The sequence below is a fragment of the Pan paniscus genome, chromosome 8 (assembly GCF_029289425.2).
Source record: "Pan paniscus chromosome 8, NHGRI_mPanPan1-v2.0_pri, whole genome shotgun sequence".
NCBI classification, from domain to species: Eukaryota; Metazoa; Chordata; class Mammalia; order Primates; family Hominidae; genus Pan; species Pan paniscus.
The window spans coordinates 44,023,898-44,046,337 of NC_073257.2; the positions used below are offsets into that span (position 1 = coordinate 44,023,898).

The following is a 22,440-nucleotide window of genomic DNA, read 5'->3' on the forward strand; positions in this document are numbered from 1 at the left end:
CAGTTTCATAAGTGCTTCTTAAAATAGACATACATTTTGTGGTAGTCTGTTGAATGCTGTTTTGTTTTTTACTTTCATTATAAAATAGGAAAGAAAAAAGTATAATATCATATGACAAAATCCATTTAGTTTAACATTAGTTCTTTAAAAATGTATAATTGCTACTATACTTTGGCGGAAACTATTAAATTTGTAAGATAAGACGTTTATACTGTATACCCAAAACAAAGTGAAGTAGCTGTTCATAATATGGCGCAGAATCAAATTTTGGTGATAAAATCAGACATCTCTCTCCTGCCTTACACATACTCCCACTGAGAAAATAATTTCTAAATTTGGTTACATTTTCATATACTTCAGATGACCTTAAATTTATATTTTTCTCCTGAATATATTTGATTCCTGCATATCCCTTTTTTTGGGCATCTGTGTCCAATCAGATCCATGATTAGTCATGTTAGCTTTGGACAAGAGTGGAGGTAGGATCTTAGCAAGTTTGAAATCTTTAAGATTGATGTTTATCTGAGATTATTCCAGCATGTCCACGGACATAGTAGTTTTGCGATAACAAGGTAATGGCTGATGAAGATTAGCATATTAATAATAGATTATAATTCTTTTAACCATTCTATTGTCAAATATGTGATTTTTGTGATTCACATAATTTAAGTAATTTTTCATGCCCAATTAGAGATGTCAAAATTATGTTAATTGAATCTGGCCATGTTCTTAGCTGTTTTCTAGAGCTTAATAACAAACATATCAGGAAGAGCTCTTGTGACAAGCACCCAGCACAGCATCTGTCATTATGTAATCATTCCAATGTTTACAGTGAACTAAGTACTTGAGATGGCAACATTCATACTTTAGTCCCTCTGTCTAGTAATTCATACTTGTATAGTCTGTCTACTATGTGTCACCCATTTAGGTAGGTGCTGAGAATAAAATGGTGGGGTTGAAAACAGATATTCCCTGTTATTGAACTTCCAGTGCCAATGGTAATTACAGTGTAGATATAATTACACACTGCAACTGGAACCAATACTATAAAATGGCATAAGTTCCTATAAGGGTAGGAACAATAAAGTTAGTTTATAAATAAAGCACAGAACGTACACATTTATTTATTAGATTGAATTGATAACTTGCTTTTGAACTTTTAAAGTTAATTCTATTAATATCAGTGTCCCTCTTCAGGGCTTTCCTTCTTGAAATCCTGTAAGAACTCTCCCGTAAGTGAAATTCTCACGTAAGAATGCTGCTTTGACAGGGTTTTGTTGTAAATTCTTAAGAAATCTAAGAAAATAGAATAGCAGCATAAAAAATGTATTTCTCTATGGTTAGAATTTAGTCTTTCTGATGCCTAGCTTAGCAGATATTAATAGAATTAACTTTAAAAGTTCAAAAGCAAGTTATCAATTCAATCTAATAAATAAATGTGTAGGTTCTGTGCTTTATTTATAAACTAACTTTATTGTTCCTACCCTTATAGGAACTTATGCCATTTTATAGTATTGGTTCCAGTTGCAGTGTGTAATTATATCTACACTGTAATTACCATTGGCACTGGAAGTTCAATAACAGGGAATATCTGTTTTCAACCCCACCATTTTATTCTCAGCACCTACCTAAATGGGTGACACATAGTAGACAGACTATACAAGTATGAATTACTAGACAGAGGGACTAAAGTATGAATGTTGCCATCTCAAGTACTTAGTTCACTGTAAACATTGGAATGATTACATAATGACAGATGCTGTGCTGGGTGCTTGTCACAAGAGCTCTTCCTGATATGTTTGTTATTAAGCTCTAGAAAACAGCTAAGAACATGGCCAGATTCAATTAAATTCAACTGAATTTAAAATTGTTACATGCAGACATTTTTAAAGGTAGTATGATTTTCCTTAATCAAGTCAACTTTATATCTTTTTATCTTTTTAAAGAAGGGAATGTGACATTTATGTTTTTCATACACACACACACACAGAGAAGCATACATGTTGATTACGTTTTGGAAAATAAAATCCAAAGAGCATTTGGATGTCTGAATGTTTATGCTTCATCTCTGCAGTGACTTCTAAATTTAGTTTTTTTCTGGATATACTCAAAGTCACCAACCTGAGTTCAAGTATTCTGATTTGAAGATCTCAACTTAGAGATCCAGGCAGTCCCCCTTGTCAGTGCTAGGAGAAAGATGTCCTTCCCATACCTTCCAGAAAGAGTGTCTTGAAGAAATATATTCCTTCCTGGGTAACGTGCTTTGGAATGTACATGATATTCATTTTTCTTTGACAGCTCTTTTTGGTTCTGTTTAGTTGGCTTTGATGGGTTCATGATGCCCAGTGGAGAATTTGGTATTTAGCCACAAAAAGATATTTAAGGCACATAATTATGTAAATATTGCAGATGGAGGATGATACATAGCATTTCTTTTATCGAAATGAATTTGAATTGACTTCTTTCTAAAACAAAATTCTACCAATAGTCATCAGTTTTTAATTATATAACTTCTCAATATAGGAAATAATCAGTGTCTGATTGGCTGTGTATGTTGGAGTGTAATGGCTTTTGTTTTGAATTTGGCAGTTTCTACTGTCAGAAGAAATGAGTTGCGAATTACAGTGGTGTTAGAAGAAATGAATTGGAAGTTCGAATGAGAAAAATTTAAATAAAAATTATTGTTTATAGATATGGAAAGGAAAATAATGTTTTTAGTTCAATATGAGAAAGAACCTTTTAAATGTAGAAATAAAATGGGGTGCCTTTCTACATCCATTCTTAAGAATTTAGCAGAAGTTATGAAGAAGTTAAAAAGAAGGAGTTCCTGCTGATATAAGTCACGAGGATTATTTGAAGGAAATTTATGTCACATCTCGTAAAATCATCATATTGACAATTATAAATATGTAAAACTTTATGTGCAATAGTTATTACTAAAAATACTGAGCTACTATTTATAGTGAGATCATTATTAAATAAATTTAACAGAATAGCAAATCACATTTATTCATTCAGTATATTCTTACCAACAACCTGCTGTATGTCAGTCATTGCATAAGACTGATGTGATCCCATAGGTCTTGCAGGGAATGTAGACATTAAGCAAGTAATTACAATAAAGTATAGTGGCTTATGATATTATAAAAACAAAGCAGTCCTTAAGTATACCTTGCAATTGATCTGTAGTATATTAATTTTAATCCGCTCATATTCCTCATGAAATGAGGTTGTTCATTTTGATGTAAAAATTAGACTGACGTTCTTTGCAGTTAGTAGAGACTGAAAAAGTTCTTATTTGTATAACTTATTTAAAATGAGAAACTGCTGTGGAAAGATCTGCAGGTTTCTGAGATACCAAGAAACGTGAATATGAGCAGAATAAACACGTGCATATTATATACATTATAAACATCATTTAAGACAATTATATGAAGCAGTTTTACATTTAAAACTACCAAGTTGTAATAGTTAAGAAGTTGGGCTCCAGAGTCATACTGGTTGGGTGTGAGTATTAACTCTGACACTTACCAGCTTTGCAATCTTAGGAAACCTGCATAACTCTACTGTGCTTCAGTTTCCTTACCTGTAAAATGGGGATAATAAGAGTATATATCTTGTGGAAAAATATATTATTTGATATATGAAAATGCTAGAAGAGCATCTAGCATATGGAAAGTGCATAGAAAGGGCTCCATATGTTGTTTTAGTTAATAATTACAATAATAATTTCCTCATCTTAAAAATATCCTGCTTCATTCATAAAGTTGTGCCAACGGAAATAATTGCAGATGATGCTTAAAATACATACAATATATATTTCAGAGTGGTATGTAAAGAGCTTTTATTATTACTGCTAAACAAAAAAAAAGTCCGTGAAATTCTCATCTAAGCTTTGGGGCCTCTTTAGCTGAATTTCAGCAGTCACTCAAAGGCTTTCTAGAGATGCCATCTAGAGATACTTTATAACCTAGTGTCTTTTTTTTTTTTTTTGCAATACAGAATTTTTTTTTTCATTGTAAGATGCTGAATGAGAGAAAATTATTTCAGTACTACAAGTATGGTTTCCCATGACCACAATTAGTTCTAATGTAACCAGTCAACAGTTGTCTATTGAAAACCACTAGCTATTAATATAGTATCATGGTAGCCTAAAAGAATTATGCTATCCTTCTACTTAGGCTCTAGGGAGACAAGAGCCATGTAAAGAATACTTAAAGCACAAAATGTGAGACTGCTCTGCCACTAGGTCCTGCTCTGCCACTAATAAACAGAGGTATCTTAGATATATGAACCTGTTACAATTATGAGGCCATCTTAGCATCTCAGTACCCTTATTATATATATCGTGTGTATACACACATGGCCATCCAATATTTCTTTCCCAAATTGAAATGAGAGGAATTCATTAAGGTTGTTTTAATTTCCAAATTTACTGAGTAAAAGAATTCTGTTCTAAAAATTATTTTGTATAATGCCCTTCAAATTGAGTTTTACATGTACTATTTCAAGGCTTCTCAGATATTCCCACATAAATTATCTAGTGTTTCTGCATCACTTTGCGATCTTTTCATTAATGTCAAGTGTAATGTTTTTTAACTTCACAAGGGAAACATGAAATTCCTTTAGTGTGCCTCATTTTCAGACATTTTCTTGTTGATTAAAATTCCTTTTTTAAATAAAGTTTCAACATGTACTAAATAATTTGTTTACCTTTGAATTAACTTTTTATAAATGAATTTTAAATAATGACAGCAGTCATTACAAACTCTGCTGTTGGCAACACTAGAGGGCATTTCTAGTTCTTCAGACAGTGTCATGAGTTCTCAGAATAATTTACCAATTCATTAAACAGCAGACTAGCATTTTAAGGGAAAGGAACTAAAACAAGCACAATACATATATCATACATATATATAGTATGTATATATTATGCATAGACAGATAATATAAATATCCATATATAATATATACATTATATAATATATGGATAATACATATATATTGGATGTATGTATACACACGTCTGCTTTACCAAATGTTCTCACTGAATCACTACTCCTAAAAAGGCGGGGGAGTATTTGTGATCTGCTCACTGAAGCACCACTATATTATCCAGTTGTTTATTAGTGTCGTGGAGGTCTATGCTCTGATAGGTTTAGCATCAAGTGAACATTGAGTAAAAAATGTATATGTATATACTCATACATACATACTCATCAGAAGTTAGTTGCTGTGCTTATTGAACTACTAGATGCTAACATAGTCGTAATTAGAATAATTTTTCAGATAAAAAATGAGAGTTAAAATAGATGCCCTTTATAGGCTTAGTAGAAGATTTAAGACTACCTATATTTTGAATTACTGTATTTTAAATGTTAAAATATTTTCAAGGGTTTTGAATGCAAACATTTTTAGGGAAAAGATACAATTATATAATATTAAATATATAATATTAAATATTAACATGCAGTGATATGAAAGAAGACTGAAGTTTATAAGAAAATTCAATTAGCATAAATAAAAACTTTTTTTTTCTTGGGAGGATTTGCTTACTGCGGTGTATTGGGGAAAAAATCTTATATATCATTAAGTAATCATTAACACGGTAAAAGTAAAGTCAAGGACCAGCAAAAAATAACCTAATTGTTGTGAAAATAAGGTGACAAATAGACAATCCCATCTTACGCTGTAACATACTTTATATAAGAGGGGATACATGATAACCACTAGAACAGTGGTGGATGTGCAGGTGGTAGATACACAAGGGATATAAGAAAGTCTTTCTAGTTCAAATGTATTTCTGCCATGTACTTTACCCAGTAGAAATGCATGTACATTTTTAAGAGGAGCGTATAAATCTTTCAAATATTTCTGTTGATATATATACCTATCATTCACTTAAATACCTGAGTACCTACTAAGTATAAAATACCCCATTATTTTATGTTTGCCACAGTGAGGCTGTAACAGTTTATACTCCTATTATGTAGCTGAGACCAGTTGGTCTCTTTTAGAGAAGGGAGTATCAGTCAGTTACAGAAGGACTCATTTGAATCATGAGATAATTTGTGAGAATGCAGACCCAAGTAATATGCTCTAATAAAATCAGAAGGCAGCATGCTTTTGTTGAGAAATGGAGGTAGGAAGGTAACAACATAAAATAACCTACTTTGTACTGGTTCAGTATACCCCATAAACTGTCATCTCTTTTGTTTGTTTGTTTTGAGGGTACAAATTATTTCATTTTCTGATATTCTCTTTCCTAAGGTATTGTTGGACTGAAACTTAACAAATTCTCCTCTTTTTCTGTCTCTGTCTGTCTCTCTCTCTGTGTGTGTATATATATACATATATATACACATATATTCTTTCTACACACACACAGTAACAGTATGTGCAAGTCAAATTTAATTTTAAAATAAATCTTTTAAAGCGTGGGTCAATCTGTGCCAGTCACACACAGGGCAGTCTGTCGTATCTTTTGCATCCTTGTTTTGTACTGCTCGTGAATGTTCGTTATATAGTAGAGTAGGTAATTCCATATTTACTTGTACTAGAATATATCTGGCTTAATAGATGATGTTCCAAAGGCTTGAATTAAAAAAAAAAAAACCTTAGTGTAAAAAATTTCAGGCATACACTTAAGAGAGACTAGTGTAATAAACCCCATGGCCTAGATTTAACAATCAGCAAAATTTTGCCACATTTGCTTCATCTACTCTCTTCTTTTTCCTCAACTATTTTTAAAGTAGATCCCAGACTTCAAGTCTTTTCACTCCTGCATTCTTTCATATGCATTTCTTTAAAAGAAGGAATTTTTTTTATATAACCACAATACCTTTATTACATCCAACAAAATTAACAATAACTACTAACCACCTCATATTCTCTCTGTATTCAGTTTCTCTGCTTTTAACTGAAAAATGTCCTTTTTACGTTTAGATTGTTCTTTCAGAATCCAACCAAGATCTGTATAGCATTTGGTTGTTTGGACTGCTGTATAATTAAAAGGTCTTTTCTTTCCCACCACTTGTTTACCTCACTCACCCCCAAACCCCCTCCTTCCTCCTTCCCTCCCCTTTTCCCTTTAATGTGTTAATGAAAAAACTGGGTAAACTATCCTGTAGAATATCCTCCATTCTGGATTTCTCTGTTGCCTTCTAACTTGTTCCTGTAACCTCTGAATTTCCTGCGAACTAAAAGTTGGCTTGAAAGACTTAATTAGTTTCAGGTTCAGCTTTGGTTTTGGTGTTGAGGATGGAAGGCATGCAGGAATACTTTGCACATGGAACTGTTTCTTCATACTGCATCACATCAAGGAGCATATAATGTCTGCTTGTCATACTCTTATCAATGCTAAAATTGGGCAGTGGTGCCAGCCCAATCTCTCTATTGAGAGTTTTCTACCAATCTTTCCTCCCGTGGGAAAAGTTGCTGACTGTTCTCCAAATCAATTCTGTCATTAGGGTTTGCAAGAGAATGAATTTTTAAATCTGCCACCCCTTACACATTTATTAGTGGAAATTCTTCTATAAGAAGAAGTTTCCTTCATAAATTACACCTTTTTGATTTATCTGAAACAATGTATACTGGAAAGAAGCCTGGTGTCTTAAATATCATCTGTTAATACCTAGTGTAACATTCCAAAGGTAACTTGAGATACTGCAAGGACCACATAGCACCTTGAGTACCTATTTTACATGTGACTCTGAGGACTTTCACAGAATAAAGATATTTCTTATTTTAATGAACATTGTCAGTATCAGGATAATTTTATGTAGTCAGCATATATACAGTGTTGGTCCTATAGGAGTTGGAGACCTTTTCCCAGTTTTATTTGGTCAAATACATTATTTTGTGATGAAATAACTGTGAGTGATGAGTTGAGCCTCAAAGAACATGATACTTCATTAAATCAACAAGCTGAACAGTATCATCTAACCAAAGCTGTAGAATAAATGGTGATAAACTTAAATTCAGGAATGAAACCATCACCATTTTTGTTACAAATTTGTCCACCCGTCATCACTAACCCCATTTTTATTTAATACTGGTAATGAACAAAACCTGAAGAAGAAATAAAACTAAAATATTTCATTTGTAGATGACATGATTAATTATCTAGAAAAATCTACAGCAATCAGCTCTAAAATCATTTATTAAATAATAAAAATTTAATAAAGTACCAGATATACTGTATCTTTATACCATGTGAAAATCATTCTGGGAAAATATCCCATTCAGAATTGCAACAAACAAGATGTAATATCTAGCAATACATTTGAGAGAGATATTAGATCTTTGGAAAATAAATTAACATCCAGTGTATTTGAAACAATTTTAAGATTCAAATAAAAGCAGAGAAACTGTTTCTAAATCAAGAATATTGGCAAATTATTTGACTAAAAGTAAGATTTTTGGGTTTAACCTCTAACTTCCAAAATTTCTAGTGATTTATTTTATAGTGATTCTGTAATGAGAAGTCTTGTCCTACTAAATATCAAAAGGTTTTAAAGCAAGAGTGTCTAAAACAGTGATGATGATGTAAGAATAGGTGTGTTACCCAGATACCAGAAGAGACTTCTCTGTCTGTTGAAGATTTAAGTATACATTTTCTGGCCAGGCCCAGTGGCTCACGCTTGTAATCCCAGCACTTTGGGAGGCCAAGGAGGTCAGATCACTTGAGATCAGGAGTTCAAGACCAGCCTGGCCAACATGGTAAAACCCCATCTCTACTAAAAATAGAGAAATTAGCTGGGTGTGGTGGTGCACGCCTGTAGTCTCAGCTACTCGGGAGGCTAAGGCAGAAGAGTCACTTGACCCCAGGTGGCAGGGGTTGCAGTGAGATGAGATTGTGCCACTGCACTCCAGACTGGGCGACAGTGAGACTGTCTCAAAAAAAAAAAAAAAAAAAGTAACTTTCCCTTGAAGCCCGACTTCATGGCCGGTGAGAGTCAAGAGACATGGCCTGGATCCCGTGACTTACACAGATCCCTGTGGCTGACTCAGACCTTAGTTTCTCTGCCTCTGCTTGCATGCCACCTTGGTTTCTGCCAGTGTCAATACATATGTGAAACCAGCCCCTTTACTAGTTTCAAACATTTAACATTTTGTGAGTTAAGAAATCCTGAATAGGTGATAGACCAGCAAATGATTTTCTTAATTTTTGAGTGGAACATGCTATCTATGTTCATTCTTTTCTTCTACTCATACTTTCCTGAATTAATACAGTTGTTTTCTTAAGAGGAATACTGAACAAATAAGCTTGTTTTCATTTTGTAAAACATAGATTACTGGAGCACTATGAGGAATACAAAATTTGTCCCATCTGTTATCATATACAGTAACTAAATGTATGACAAAATAATCTTTCCTAAGAGAAGGGCACTTAAAGGATATTTGTTCAGTGGTGTTGGATAGTACTATTCAGTGATAAGTCTTAAAACTAATTAGACAAAAATCATCCATATATTACACAACCATAGGAATAAAAAAGAAAAGGTAGCAGAGAGAATACCTTTACATCTCATATTTGAAGAATTAGTAGAACTCACCCAGAAGATACTTGAATATTAAAAATTTTTGTTGGACCAAAATATTATGATTAAAAGGATAATAGAAAATTGTGGAAACTACATTAAAAATTATAAGGAAAGTGATAATAGGTATAAGTTATATATTGTTGTAAATATGCAAGTTTAGATATCAAGATTATAATACATAAGTGAGAAATGAATATGACAGATTAAGAATATGAAAGTAAAGACACATGAATAATAAAGAAATATGAGGTTTTTTTCATTGTATTAAAGGACATAAATTTTTAAAAAGAGAAATCTAATATTTGCAAGTAAGCAGTGCTAACAGACCCTTTTGGGAAATAACGCAGTAATACATGCTGAGAGTCACAATAATGTTTAGAAATTTCATAATAACATATTAGGAAACACTATGCTAATTATTTTATATATATATATATATATATATATATATATATATATAATGCCCAGCTTAAAAACTAATTATAGAACAGCAACATAAAATATTACATTTAAATGATTATTTTTGGAGACTATAGAACAACACTGTTCAGGAGAGCTTTGTGGTGATAGAAATATTCTGTGATTGCACTATCCAATATGTAGCCATTTGGCACATGTGACTGCTGAGCCCTTAAAATGTGGCTAGGGCAACTGAGAAACTGAATTTTTAATTTAATGTTAATTATTTAAATTTAAATAGATAAATGGGGCTAGTGGCCACAATTTTAGATAGTGTAGTTCCAGAAATAAAGAGAAATGTTTGGTATAAGTGAAAATAAAATAGTAAATTTATATGCCATGATTACAAGTATGTACATAACTAAATGTACGTATGGAAAGTGATAGTCATAATTAAAATATTTGTGTTAGGATTGAAGGAAATAGGTAATTTTTTTAAATGCTAAATTTTTAAAAGGTTACATGACAATAATGTAACACTTCAGCATTGTACTGGTACTGTTCAGTATGGTAGCCACCAGCCTAATGTGCAATTTAAACTTACATCTGTTTAAGTAAAATTAAAAATTCAGTACCTTAATCACACTAGCCACATTCCAAATGAGCAGTAGTCATATATGGCTAATGTTTGCCTTTTCGAACAATGAAGCTATAGAACATTTTTGCCATTGCCAAAAGTTCTATTGTACAGTGTTGTAGAAAGAACTGGTAAAAGGAATATACTGGAATCAGTCACTGATAGTTTATTTGTCAGTAGTTTCTAAGGGCACATGAGAATTAAAACTGGAAATTGGATTCAGTAAAAAGTATAAAGGAAGAGTAACATAAGATCCTACTCCTGTAACTTAGGTTAGTGCTTTTTTTTTTTTTTTTTTTTTGAGATAGAGTCTCACTCTGTTGCCCAGACTGGAGTGCAGTAGTGTGATTTCAGCTCACTGCAGCCTCACCACCTCCTGTATTCAAGTGATTGTCCTGCCTCAGCTACCCAAGTAGCTGGAATTACAGGCATGTTCCACCACTCCTGACTAATTTTTGTACTTTTAGTAGAGACGGGGTTTCTCCATGTTTCCCAGGCTGGTCTGGAGTTCCTGAGCTCAAATAATTCACTTGCCTTGGCCTCCCGAAGTGCTAGGATTACAGGCTTGAGCCACTGCGCATGACCTACACCAGTGCTCCTTGAAGAATGGGCTATGAACTGGTGCTGGTTTGTTAATCAATCCATGACTAAATGCTTACTCTCAATTTCTATATTGGTTTAGAAACTCTTACAGTCATGTGATATTTGTGTCATTCAGGCACATCACCTGTCTCCCCGGTTGAAGTTCAGGCCAGTAGTTTTAACGCAGTTGCCTGGAGAGTTTTATGCAGAGTGAGCTGAGTATAGTCATGACGGTAGTCCATGAACCTGGGTCCCCAAAAGGGAGAAAACAGTCTTTCACTACAGATTGCATGAGAAACATTGGCCAGCATTAAAGAAGGAAAGTAGATTGCTCAGGGAAGTTTTGTAGGGAACTTAAAATGAGATGTTAGTATGGCTTAGTAATCTGTATTTGCAGGTGAAATGAAAAATTCAGCCCTAAATCTCTGAATATGGTAAACTTAGACTTCATCTTCTGCAGGTGGAAATGAGGCAAGGGATCCATTATCCACAGCATGAGTAAGTTTCTAGTCAGTTCCTCTGTCTAGGGAGTTTGTTTTCCCTTTTCGCCCTTGTTGGCCTGGGAGATTCAACCAGCTTAGTAGTCTTTTCCTTTCAGTAAGATTTCCAACTTTGTGTTGGTCTTTACCCCTTTTTAGCTCTTTTTGTCATATTATCTGCACTTAGTACTTTGTAACTGTTTTCACCCCTTCCCCCCAAAGTTAGTTCAAAGGCTTACAGCATGTTGAAAATAGGAAAATTGTTTTTAAATTAAGTGAGTTTTTGTGTACACTTATTTCTTTAGTCTAAAGTTTTGTTTTAAATCTCTTTTTCACATTTAAACCTGATTCCCTGAGACAAGATATAAAATTGAATTATTTGTGAAATGTGGAAAGGTTTTTATTGCCTGTAATCAAAGCATAATCTGTCCATTAAAGCATTATTTTAGTGATGAAGGGTGGACATACATCCCAAGTTTACTACCTGTTTTCTTACTGTGGTTTTGACCATATAGCAAATGGTATTTTATACTCTGAAATGAAATGCACCATACATATTGTCCAGTATGTTTTGAGTTTTAATTCTACATTTTCAGATTTTGGGGTCAAATGAAATCAAGTACTTTATAAATAGTTGTTTCTTCTGATTCTACTGGCCTTACATGTTAGATTTTTTTAAAGTATACACATTCAGTCCTTTATCAGTACCATTAATCTAATGTTGATTTTAGCATTTCTTCATTTTGTTTTCTTTTTTCTTTTCTTCTTTTTTTTTTTTTTCTTTTTTTTTGAGACGGAGTCTAGCTCTGTCACCCAGGCTGGAGTGCAGTGGCACAGTCTCAGCTCACTGCAACCTCCACCTCCCAGGTTCAAGCAGTTCTCCTGCCTTAGCCCCCCAAGTAACTGGGATTACAGGCGCTTGCCACCACATCCAACTAATTTTTGTATTTTTAGTAGAGATGGGGTTTCACCATGTTGGCCAAGCTGGTCTCGAACTCCTGACCTTGTAATTCGCCAGCCTCAGCCTCTCAAAGTGCTGGAATTACAGGCATGAGCCACCACACCTGGCCAGCGTTTCTTCTTTTTCTCTCTAATTTATCAAATTTGGAAACAGTTGGAAAACATTTAAAGGAAATAAGTCTCTGTGTTTTTAATAATAGTTTAAAAGTTAAAGGAAAACAAATGAATAATGTTCTGTTTATTATAGTCAGACAAAATGTACATATTAAAATACATAAGGAAATATAGAATGGCATCTTCTGATTTCAATTTAATATTATGGTAATAATTTACTTAGGCAGAATTATAGCTATAGACAACTATTTTATCACTTTATTTATATCGATCTACTCTCTATGGATGAAAACAGTTAATACTAAAGCATTAAGAAGGTATATTGCTTTTCATCTGTATTAATATTCTTCTTCTGATATTTGATATTTAATAATATATTTTAAAATACTCTGCATGATTTCCTGATCTTAAAGCATTCCATTCCTTTCAAGGAATTTGGATTATAATGATTTATTTATAGTATTTTGTCATTAATATTTTAGGATATGGCATCTTAAAATATTGTATTCCTAACAGTTATTTAATATATAATTAAACATCTATATTAGTATTATTTTATATAACATATTTTCAAACTCCTCAGAACATTTGTAGGTTTTTGTTTAATTTTATGTAAGTTTCACCTTAAGAATATTGACTAATCGGTTAATATTCTTCTTAATCATCGCAATTTTTTTAAATGCTTACTATGTACCAGGACCTATTTAAGGTACTACAGATAATCAGTGTGTCAAAAAACAAAACCAAAATTCCTTTCCTCATGGAGTTTTACATTCTAGTAGATTGATTCTACTGTTGATTCATACTAAATTAATTTATTAATTATAGTAGATTATTCTGTGGCATTTAACAGAATTCAAAGGGCTACTTTTCTGTTGTTAGGAAATAGCATATGCCATTATCTTGGAAATACAAAGGGAGGACAGAATTTCCGCTGGCTCTAACCCATTGCTTTTTAATGAGTTTAGCTATATATATATATATAGATTTTAAAATGGAATTTATAATTATGATCATTTGGCAACCTACAGTTTTTCTGTATTTTTTCAACTTCTCAACTTCCCAGTGATGGGGGTGGATGTTGAACTAGTCACTTAAGGTTTTGGGTCTAAGGAGTAATATTTGAAACATGCAGTATTTAGAGGAGATATTTTTGTGAATGAAGAGAATGTGATTTTAAGAATACTCATGATTTTATCTAATTTCTGTTCTCAAAACTTCATTTTGTAATATAGAAGATAAGCTTGATCAAAATAGTTTGATCCCAGTATAATCTTTTACTCTTCTCTCCTCCCTTAGGACAACCTTAAACTTCCACCACAAGAGGAATATAAAGAGGTCCCTCCTGCACCAAGAAAGATCTGCAGATCTTTTTCAGTGTTCTTGGAGGTGTGGGGTGTGAGAACTTGATCAGTTTGTGTCAGCCACCTTGTTCTCTAAAGGTAAGCACTGTGTAGTGAGTGCACACTCGTGGGCCCAGGCTCCTAACCTAAGACTGGTTTTGGAATGCTCCATTGAGGGTGTGAGACCTTCAGACGTTCGCACAGAAGGGAGGCCCAGACAGCTACCTGTGGGTAGGACATCACACATTCATCAAGAGGTGCTTTTCGTTATTTAGAAGTGAAGCATGTCCTGGGGATGTATGGATATTTTTGTTTTGTTTTACTTTAAAAAAAATCCCAGTCATAGTAAAACCTTCCAGTTTAGTCTGCATTTATTCAGTTAATAACTGCTGGAGTTAATCAAAAATTTTTCTTGTATGTCTTGAGATATGGATTAAGAATTTTGAAACAATGACACCATTTAGGCAATCTAGTGACATAATAGCTTCAGTTGATAGAGCCAGCTGTGAAGAATTACTTTTCATGATCTTTTTGAAGCTGTATCTTATCTTTACTTCAGGGAAAGCCCCTCAAACCATTTTGTATTCTGTATTACACTTCAGAAAGTGTGGAAGCAAAGGTCATCTAATCTTTAAAAGGTATGTAATCATAAAATTTTTTATGTCAGATCTTAATTGAAAAATATTACTTAAAACTTGAAAAAATTACTTAAAATTGGCAATTTCTTTTTCGTCTTACAACTTCTTCCTGTCTTCAGGAAATGAAGAATAAATATGTTGGTTCTATCAGGGAAACCTTATGAAGGATAAACAAATTAATGTCTGTGCTTTACTTCCAAATTCTGACATCAGAAAACCTTATTGTTAACTAATATAATCTATAGATGTCTCTCAAAATGACCAGTCTTAAATTCAAATGTCATTTGGATATCATTAATTAACTATGGAGAAGAGCAGAAGCATGCTGATTTCGAAAATGTCATTAATATTAGGATTAGGTCAGTCTTAGACAAGAATACTTTGAATAACAAGAGACTAAATGTCTAGTAAAACATTTTAGATTGTAATTCCCAGTATTCTGTAGTATTAACAATGAGACTTAAAGTACTGGTGAAGAAATTAAATTTGTCCCTTTCATTTATCTTTTCTTAAAGTGATCCTGAAGACTTTAGTTCTACAAAATGTGAACTTCTTATGGACCATTAAAGTGGGGAGTAATCTGCTGATTTTTGTCTAGCAACCCTACCTCTGATGCAGGATAATTTTTTGTCTTTTCAAAACCGTTGTTCTTCCTATAGCTGTATAATAAAAGATATTAAAGAGGAAAAATACTTGTGTGTTTGCTGTTAGAATGAGGAAAAAATACAAATTGGACCTTTTTGAAAAACCTTGAGAACCAATTTACTTTTTTTGTATGTAAATGGTCGAGGAGTTAGAACTAGTCTTGGTTATTATAACTGCAGGTAAACTTAAAAGATTTAAATCTTCAAAACAGATATCATGTAGGTTTTATTAGAAAAGAAATATAGATTATTGGGTATATAGAGATAATCTATATATACATACAGTTTTTTTAAATTTTTATTTGCAAGAGCATGCTAAATATCTTAGCCTTTATAATAGCATAGAATAGAATGGACAAATGTGTTATCCCTTTTTGCCAGTTGAGAAAACACTTTGAATTAAATCTCCAACTTAATGAAAATTATAAGGTGAGTTATAGAAATAACTAAACAGGTTATTATTTCTTAACCAAACTAAAGGTTTATTCTAACTAAAATACTTGTAATCTAAGAAGTCTCCCTAAACATACATCTTTTTTAAAGTGAGCTTTGTTTTATGATAGTACATATTTTAGCAACATATTTTAGAAAAGAAAAGTTTATTTCACTATCCTAGAACTCGTGTTCTAATTTCAGATCAGTTTTGTAGGATGTATAAATAAAATGGGGACCTATGAGATCTATGAGATCTTGCCGTCTATATCTACAGTATCAAAAATAAGATCATTTCCTTAACAATTCTTATTAATAACTTAACCATCTCAATTCATAGGAGGTGACAAAATCAACTGTTGTTCTATGATTTTGATCATAGGTAGGAGGGAAAACCCAAAATAATGGTACCGAGGGCTTCTTCCATTGAAACTAATATCTGGGAGAAGATTTGATTTTCATGTGTACATATACACATACCTATATTAGTGTTTATTTCTTTTTTCTAATCATGTAAGAATTTGTCAAAGATCAGGTTTCTGATTTGTCTTTCATTGGTATCTGTATGCCACATTTTGTTTTTGTTTTTGAAGTGTTCCTAGCCAGTTCATGCTAGTCCCTACTAGAAATTTTGTTTCCCTGGCATGATCATGCTCTTTACCTACTCTGGTAGCTGGAGGGAGGTGAGAGAAGCAGTCTTATGTGTTTACCGTACTGATTTTTTTTTAGAGATGGGACAACAAAGAAATTCTAGCCTTTGGAGACATCTAGACCAGCACTATATGGTACAAAGATAATTCGAGCCATAAATAGAAGCTACGTATGTAATTTTAAGTTCTTAATGGCCATATTAAGAAAATAAAAAGAGGCAAAATTAGTTTTCATTACATTTAACCCAATATATACAAAAATATTATTCCAACGTATAATCAATAGAATGTTTTATGAGATTTTTTTCATACTCAGCATTCAAAATCTGTGTATTTTATACTCACAGCACATCTTATATTGGACTAGCCACAGTTCAAGTGCTCAATAGCCGCACGTGGCTAGTAGGTACCATATTCCACAGTTCAGATGTAGACAATGTGTGGAATTCTCATTTTAGCCTCATACATGCCAAAATCCACTGGATGACCCTGCGAACTCCCCTTGTTTAGAGTTTCCAAATTTAGCAGAAGGAAAAAACAAAACAAAACAGGATGTCCAGTGTAATTTGAATTTCAAGTAAATAACAAATAATGGTTTAGTGTAATTATGTCCCATGCTATATTTGAGGCAAACTTTTACCAAAGAAGTTACTGCTTATTCGAAATTCAAATTTGACTGGGTGTCCTATATTTTATCTGACAACCCTTCTCTGGTTTAACTTGAGAAGAAGACATCATCAGGCTGCCTGGAATCTTGGAGGACTAGAAAATAGAGCATCTCTTTCTCTGCACAGGATTTTAATAATCCTCCGAAAATCAGCCTGTAAACTAAAAGATATCTCTAGCCCATTTCTTCCTAATGACCTAGTATGTTTAAGACAGAAGAGGGGCTCAAATGGCAAGGATTTAGTCCATACATATTTAAACATTTTAAAACTAAATTATTACATTAAGATATAAGGTTTACGAAATTTTACAATTTTTGAATGATTACTTGAATTTATAAAATGTAGATCATCTAACAGCACAACGCTGCTATCATTTCTCTTGAAAACTAATTCTCCTTTGACAGTAACCACAGCAGTTTTCAGGGTCTTGGCCATTTCAAGGTATTTTCCTACCATTGGTTTCCATTGCATCTGTCACATAAACCTCTGGTAGTCAAGCATGAACACAAAATACAAGGCTACTGAATGCAGGGATTAGGCTTACTTCGTAACAAGTATTTAAGTACTTGTAATTCTTAGCTCTGGTGTTGACCATTGGATCCTGACCAGTTCAGCAATCAGTCTCCTAAGAGCTTCTTTTACAGAGGAACATCTTTCTGTTTTCATTCTTTAACATTTTTAATGTATTAATTTTAGTACATTTTTGAAGCATACAATCACCTCCTTAGTAGTGTGGATCTACCCTCCTTAAGTGCTGTAGAAGAGACTGTTTGTCTCGAAAGACAGTCCTTGCACCACCTCTCTCCAGAGAATACTTTTCCTTCACAAGGTGCATGACTCAAGATGACAGGCTTACATTATTATTTATGTAGGCAGGTGGATGCCAACTGCCAGTGCAGGGTGGCATAAGTTAGCGTTCCAAAGTTAAGCTATGGTGCATTCCAAATCCATTCACACTTAGGAGAATGTACCCAAGAGTGTGGGGATGTTTTCAATTACTGCATTTCCTTCAGAGAACAAGAACCACAGGTAAGTTTGTGTGTGTGTGTGTGTGTGTGTGTGATCCAATAATTATTTCTAAATAAGAAATTTCAGAATTTGAAAATATTGCCCCTCCCCCAAAACAGTCACCTGAAAGGTCTCAAATATAGCTTTCGGTATATATTTTTCTTCCTCACTCTAAGAAGGAAGGTATTGGAGTTGGTGGTGATGGTGGAGTTGGGATGAGGGAGACAATTTACTGTCATTTGAAAGCTGTGAATGTCACACATTTTAATGTCTAGAAATATCCTGGGTTTATGTAAGAATCTGATTTTGCCTAACCTCTAATGTCTCAGGTATGAATTATTTTGTCAGATTAACACATCTATATAAGTAAGATGTTCAGCCTTGCTTAGCTAATGTCTTCAACAGCAATGAGTAAACTAATGAGTTGTGTCTGCATTTTCACTTTTATTCTCAAGACTGACTTCCTTTTGTTTAAAGGCTTTTGCCTTATTTCTGAAACCATAATTTAAAGCTACAAAAGACCTGAAATATAATCTAGTACCCTTTTTACCTGGGGATCCTTGGATGGATTTCAGAGATTCTGTTGAATCCCCTAAAATTACAGTCATATTTTGTATATATGTGTTTTTACTGGGGAGAATGTCCATAATTTTCATCATATTCTCAGAGGATTTCATAACAAAAAATTTGGTTGACAACCACTGTGATCTAGTCTAATGTGATCATTTTACTGATAAACTGAAGTTGAAAGAATTTAACTTATCTTCATTTGAAATTTAATACTTGTGAAAATTAAAGTTTATTTCTTTAAAATTCATACTGATTTTTAAAAGAAAAATACATTTAACTTCAACTAATTAAACTTGAAAATACCAGCCTAAATGGGAGCAGTTAGTTTGCTAATGCTTTCTTCTGTTCTGCCCTTTGAGTGGACTCTACTAGTTAACATTAAAATGGCCTTCCAATAAAGTATGAGACTATGTGATAAGTTCTTGAAGATAGATTAAAAAGAAAAGGAATTATCCATTATAATTTAAATCCCTTTTTCTCTTTTCAAATTCTGTCTCCAAAACTAAAACTCAAGAAAATAGGTGAATAATGTTATTTTTGTATTTCCAGAATATTAAAAAAGTAGGTAATTGCCTTAATAAACATTACACTGGGCATTATTGGGACAGTTTTAGGTTCTGAACCCTAGTTAAAGAAATTCTTCAGTAGCCTATATACACTTCCTGTTGGTTTTCAGTGATAAGGGCATTTTAAGGTCTTTTTGATCATAAGATGCTTTTAATGTTATAGTAGGACTTTAGAAATGGTAAGTAAGCAAGTTCTGTATTAATTAGGGAAACTAATACCTTTTTCTCAAAATGAAGGAAATATTATTTTTTCTTTTTCTTGGTACTAACCAGTAAAGTCTGCCTAGTTTAAGATCTAGTGCATTTATACCATAAACTGAATATTAGAATAAAAAGAAATATAGAGGATGTTATATAAAAGACAATTATTTTCTGAAAGGAGTAGAAAACAAGGCAACTTGGAACACTACATATATATAAATGTAAAATATATTAATATACTTTTATATAGATGATATTATATATCCATATATATATTTTTTTGTTTGTTTGAGACAAGGTCTCACTCTGTCACCCAGCCTAGAGTGCAGTGGCACAACCACAGCTCACTGGAGCCTCGACCTCTGAGGCTCAAGCCACCCTCCTGTTTCAGCCTCCCGAGTAGCTGGAACCACAGGTGTGCACCAAGATGCTGAGCTAATTTTTCTGTGTTTTTTGTTGAGACGGGGGTCTCATCATGTTGCCCAGGCTGGTCTCAAACCCCTGAGCTCAAGCGATCCTCCCACCTTGGTCTCCCAAAGAGCTGGGACTATCAGGCATGAGCCACCATGCCCAGCTGTACTATTTATATTTTTTATTTAAATTAAATTGTGCTTAAAGATTCTAAAATGTATAGTATAAAGCTCATTATAGAAAATGGTATTGACTTCTGAAACATTATAGTTTTGGTTTTGTTTTTATTCCTTCGGACATTTTCACTTAAGGTAGTTATCACTCATGCTTTTCTGCTATTATAAAAAGTGACCAGATTTTGCTTTTTTATCCAGGAAGAACAGTTTGTGAATGCCACTTGATAGGCCACCTGTGTTATTTTCCATGGGTATTTCTAACAAATAAAAAGTTATATTTTTACTTTGTATTCATCAAATTATTTTATGTTTAATTTAGAAAAGCTTAAATTCTTCTTAGGAATATTTGTAAATAGTTTTTTTCAAAAAAGTTGAGGTAGATAGATATTAAATATTTTTGTGACTTCTCATTAAAAGAAACTGAAGCAATTAGTTGACCTCACTCAATTCATTAAAACAGTGCTAGGTTCCTGGTTTTCGTGACATTAAAAACAATTCAACATCTCTGTGTAGACAATGACTAAAACTTTATGATTTTGTTTCAGAGTTTTATTACCATAGATATTGTTTAAAATAGAACTTTCAAATACATTTAAGAACCATTAAAAGTGACTTCTCCCTGTGCTTGAAAGATACATGCATGGCTTATATCTTTTTGTGTATAAACAATTTAACTTTTATTTCCTTTAAGTTTGCATATCAAACACTCTTAGCAATCTCATCATTTATACTGGAGTACTTAGACTTTAAAACTTTGCCACAGCTACCTGCCACATCCTTGTATAGGATATAAGTAAATATATTCAGTCATCAAATCTATAGAGAACTGTGAGAATAGAGTGGTAAACAAAACACATTGCCTGCTCTCACAGCTAAAGAGGAGTGATGGTGGGAAAGTGGAAGTGATCAGAACCCAATCTGAGGTCAGAAAACAAAACTACAATCTATTTCAGGTTGCACAAATGAAATTTTAACTGAATCTGAGGGACATTAGATTTAATCAAACCAAATGAGAAGGCAAGGTGGTGTTTTGAGCTAAAGGCACAGCAGATGTGAGAGTCATAAAGGAAGAAGAACAAAACACATTCAAGATAAAAGACACGGAGAGAGGGAAAGATGACACTGTACGGTGAAATATCTTGCAAGTCAATATTAGATACTAGCCTTTGGGCTTTAGCTTGAGAACAGTGGGAAGACATTGACGCTCAGATTTTTTTTTCTAAAGTTTTTTATTAATGCCTAATACATATAGAAGCATGAGCATACTGCTTCGTGAATTTTCACAGACTTAGCACACCTATGTGATGAACACCTAGATGAAGAAAAATAACAATATCAGCATCCTAAAAGTTCCCCTTCATTTTCCTTCCAGTCAATCCTGTCTCTTGCCCACCAAGGGAGACCTCTTGCCTGACTTCTCACTGTATATGGAGGATATTGCCTACACTGTACTTAATATAAATAGGGGCATACAATGTGTATTCACTTGGGTGAAGCATTACGATTATGAGATTTATCCATATTGTTGACTATGGTTGCTAATTGTTCTCATAGCTGTATAATGTTCCGTCATATGCATGTACTACAGATTTGCATTTTTCTGAGATTGCTGAATCTGCATCATGAAGGATGGGAGGTTGTGAATTTAGTAAGCTTCAGAGTAAATCTAGGAAAGAGATACTGGGGCTTGAGCTAGTGTGGTGACAATGAGGATGAAGAGAGGTGGGTATATAGAGAGATATTTACAAGTTAGAACTTAATTGGATGAGGGGATGAAGAATCAGATACACCAGAGATAACTCCTGGGTCCTGACTTGGGCAGGGGTTAATGGCAGTGCCCTTCATTAAGTCCAAATACTGGAGAGGAAGTGGGTTGTTGCTTGTGCTTTAGTGATACAGGGGATTAACGAATTCAGTTTCTGATACAGTTAAGGCATCTGTGAAACATTGCATAGATCTGCTTTATACAACTGTTTTATTAACTGAATTAATGAATAACCTTACCTTCATTAACAACAGTGTGCTAACAAGTAGTTCTACATATGGAAAACTGCAAATCTTGTCTAGTCTCACTGTTCTTCACCTCTGAATCTCACGAGATACTCTTTTCCTAAATGTGTTAGGAGTGGTTTTGTTGCATCTCATGCTTTTTTTTCTTTTTATTTATAGAATATACTTCATCTAAACTAGTGCTAACTTTATGCAAGAAGAGTAGCACCTCCTAGGTATATGATATGAAAGGCATTGGTGAAATGCCTTCATACTTAAAGGCATTGTTTTTCCAACATTATGGTCTTTCCTTTAGCACAATAAAGACACCTTAAAATGAGTTTGTTTATAGGAAATAACCTACTTATTTAGTAAGACTTTAATGGACTGAAGTAAATATTCATGAGATTTGGGCAGGGGAAAGAAAA

General features: G+C 33.3%; 1 protein-coding gene across 11 annotated transcripts in view; it reads left to right on the top strand.

Moving 5' to 3' along the window:
- ZEB1 (zinc finger E-box binding homeobox 1) overlaps positions 1–22,440 on the top strand; it is a 209,934-nt gene that overhangs the window by 54,182 nt on the left and 133,312 nt on the right. For 3 of the 11 annotated variants that reach the window (XM_034930243.2, XM_063607313.1, XM_034930239.3), the window contains one exon: positions 14,016–14,158. The exons of 7 other annotated variants lie outside the window; for them this stretch is intronic. The gene's annotated coding sequence lies outside the window, so the exon portion shown is untranslated. Of the gene's footprint in view, positions 1–14,015; positions 14,159–14,618; positions 14,698–22,440 lie in introns of all 11 variants that reach the window. One more of the 11 variants, XM_063607312.1, reaches the window with a different exon arrangement.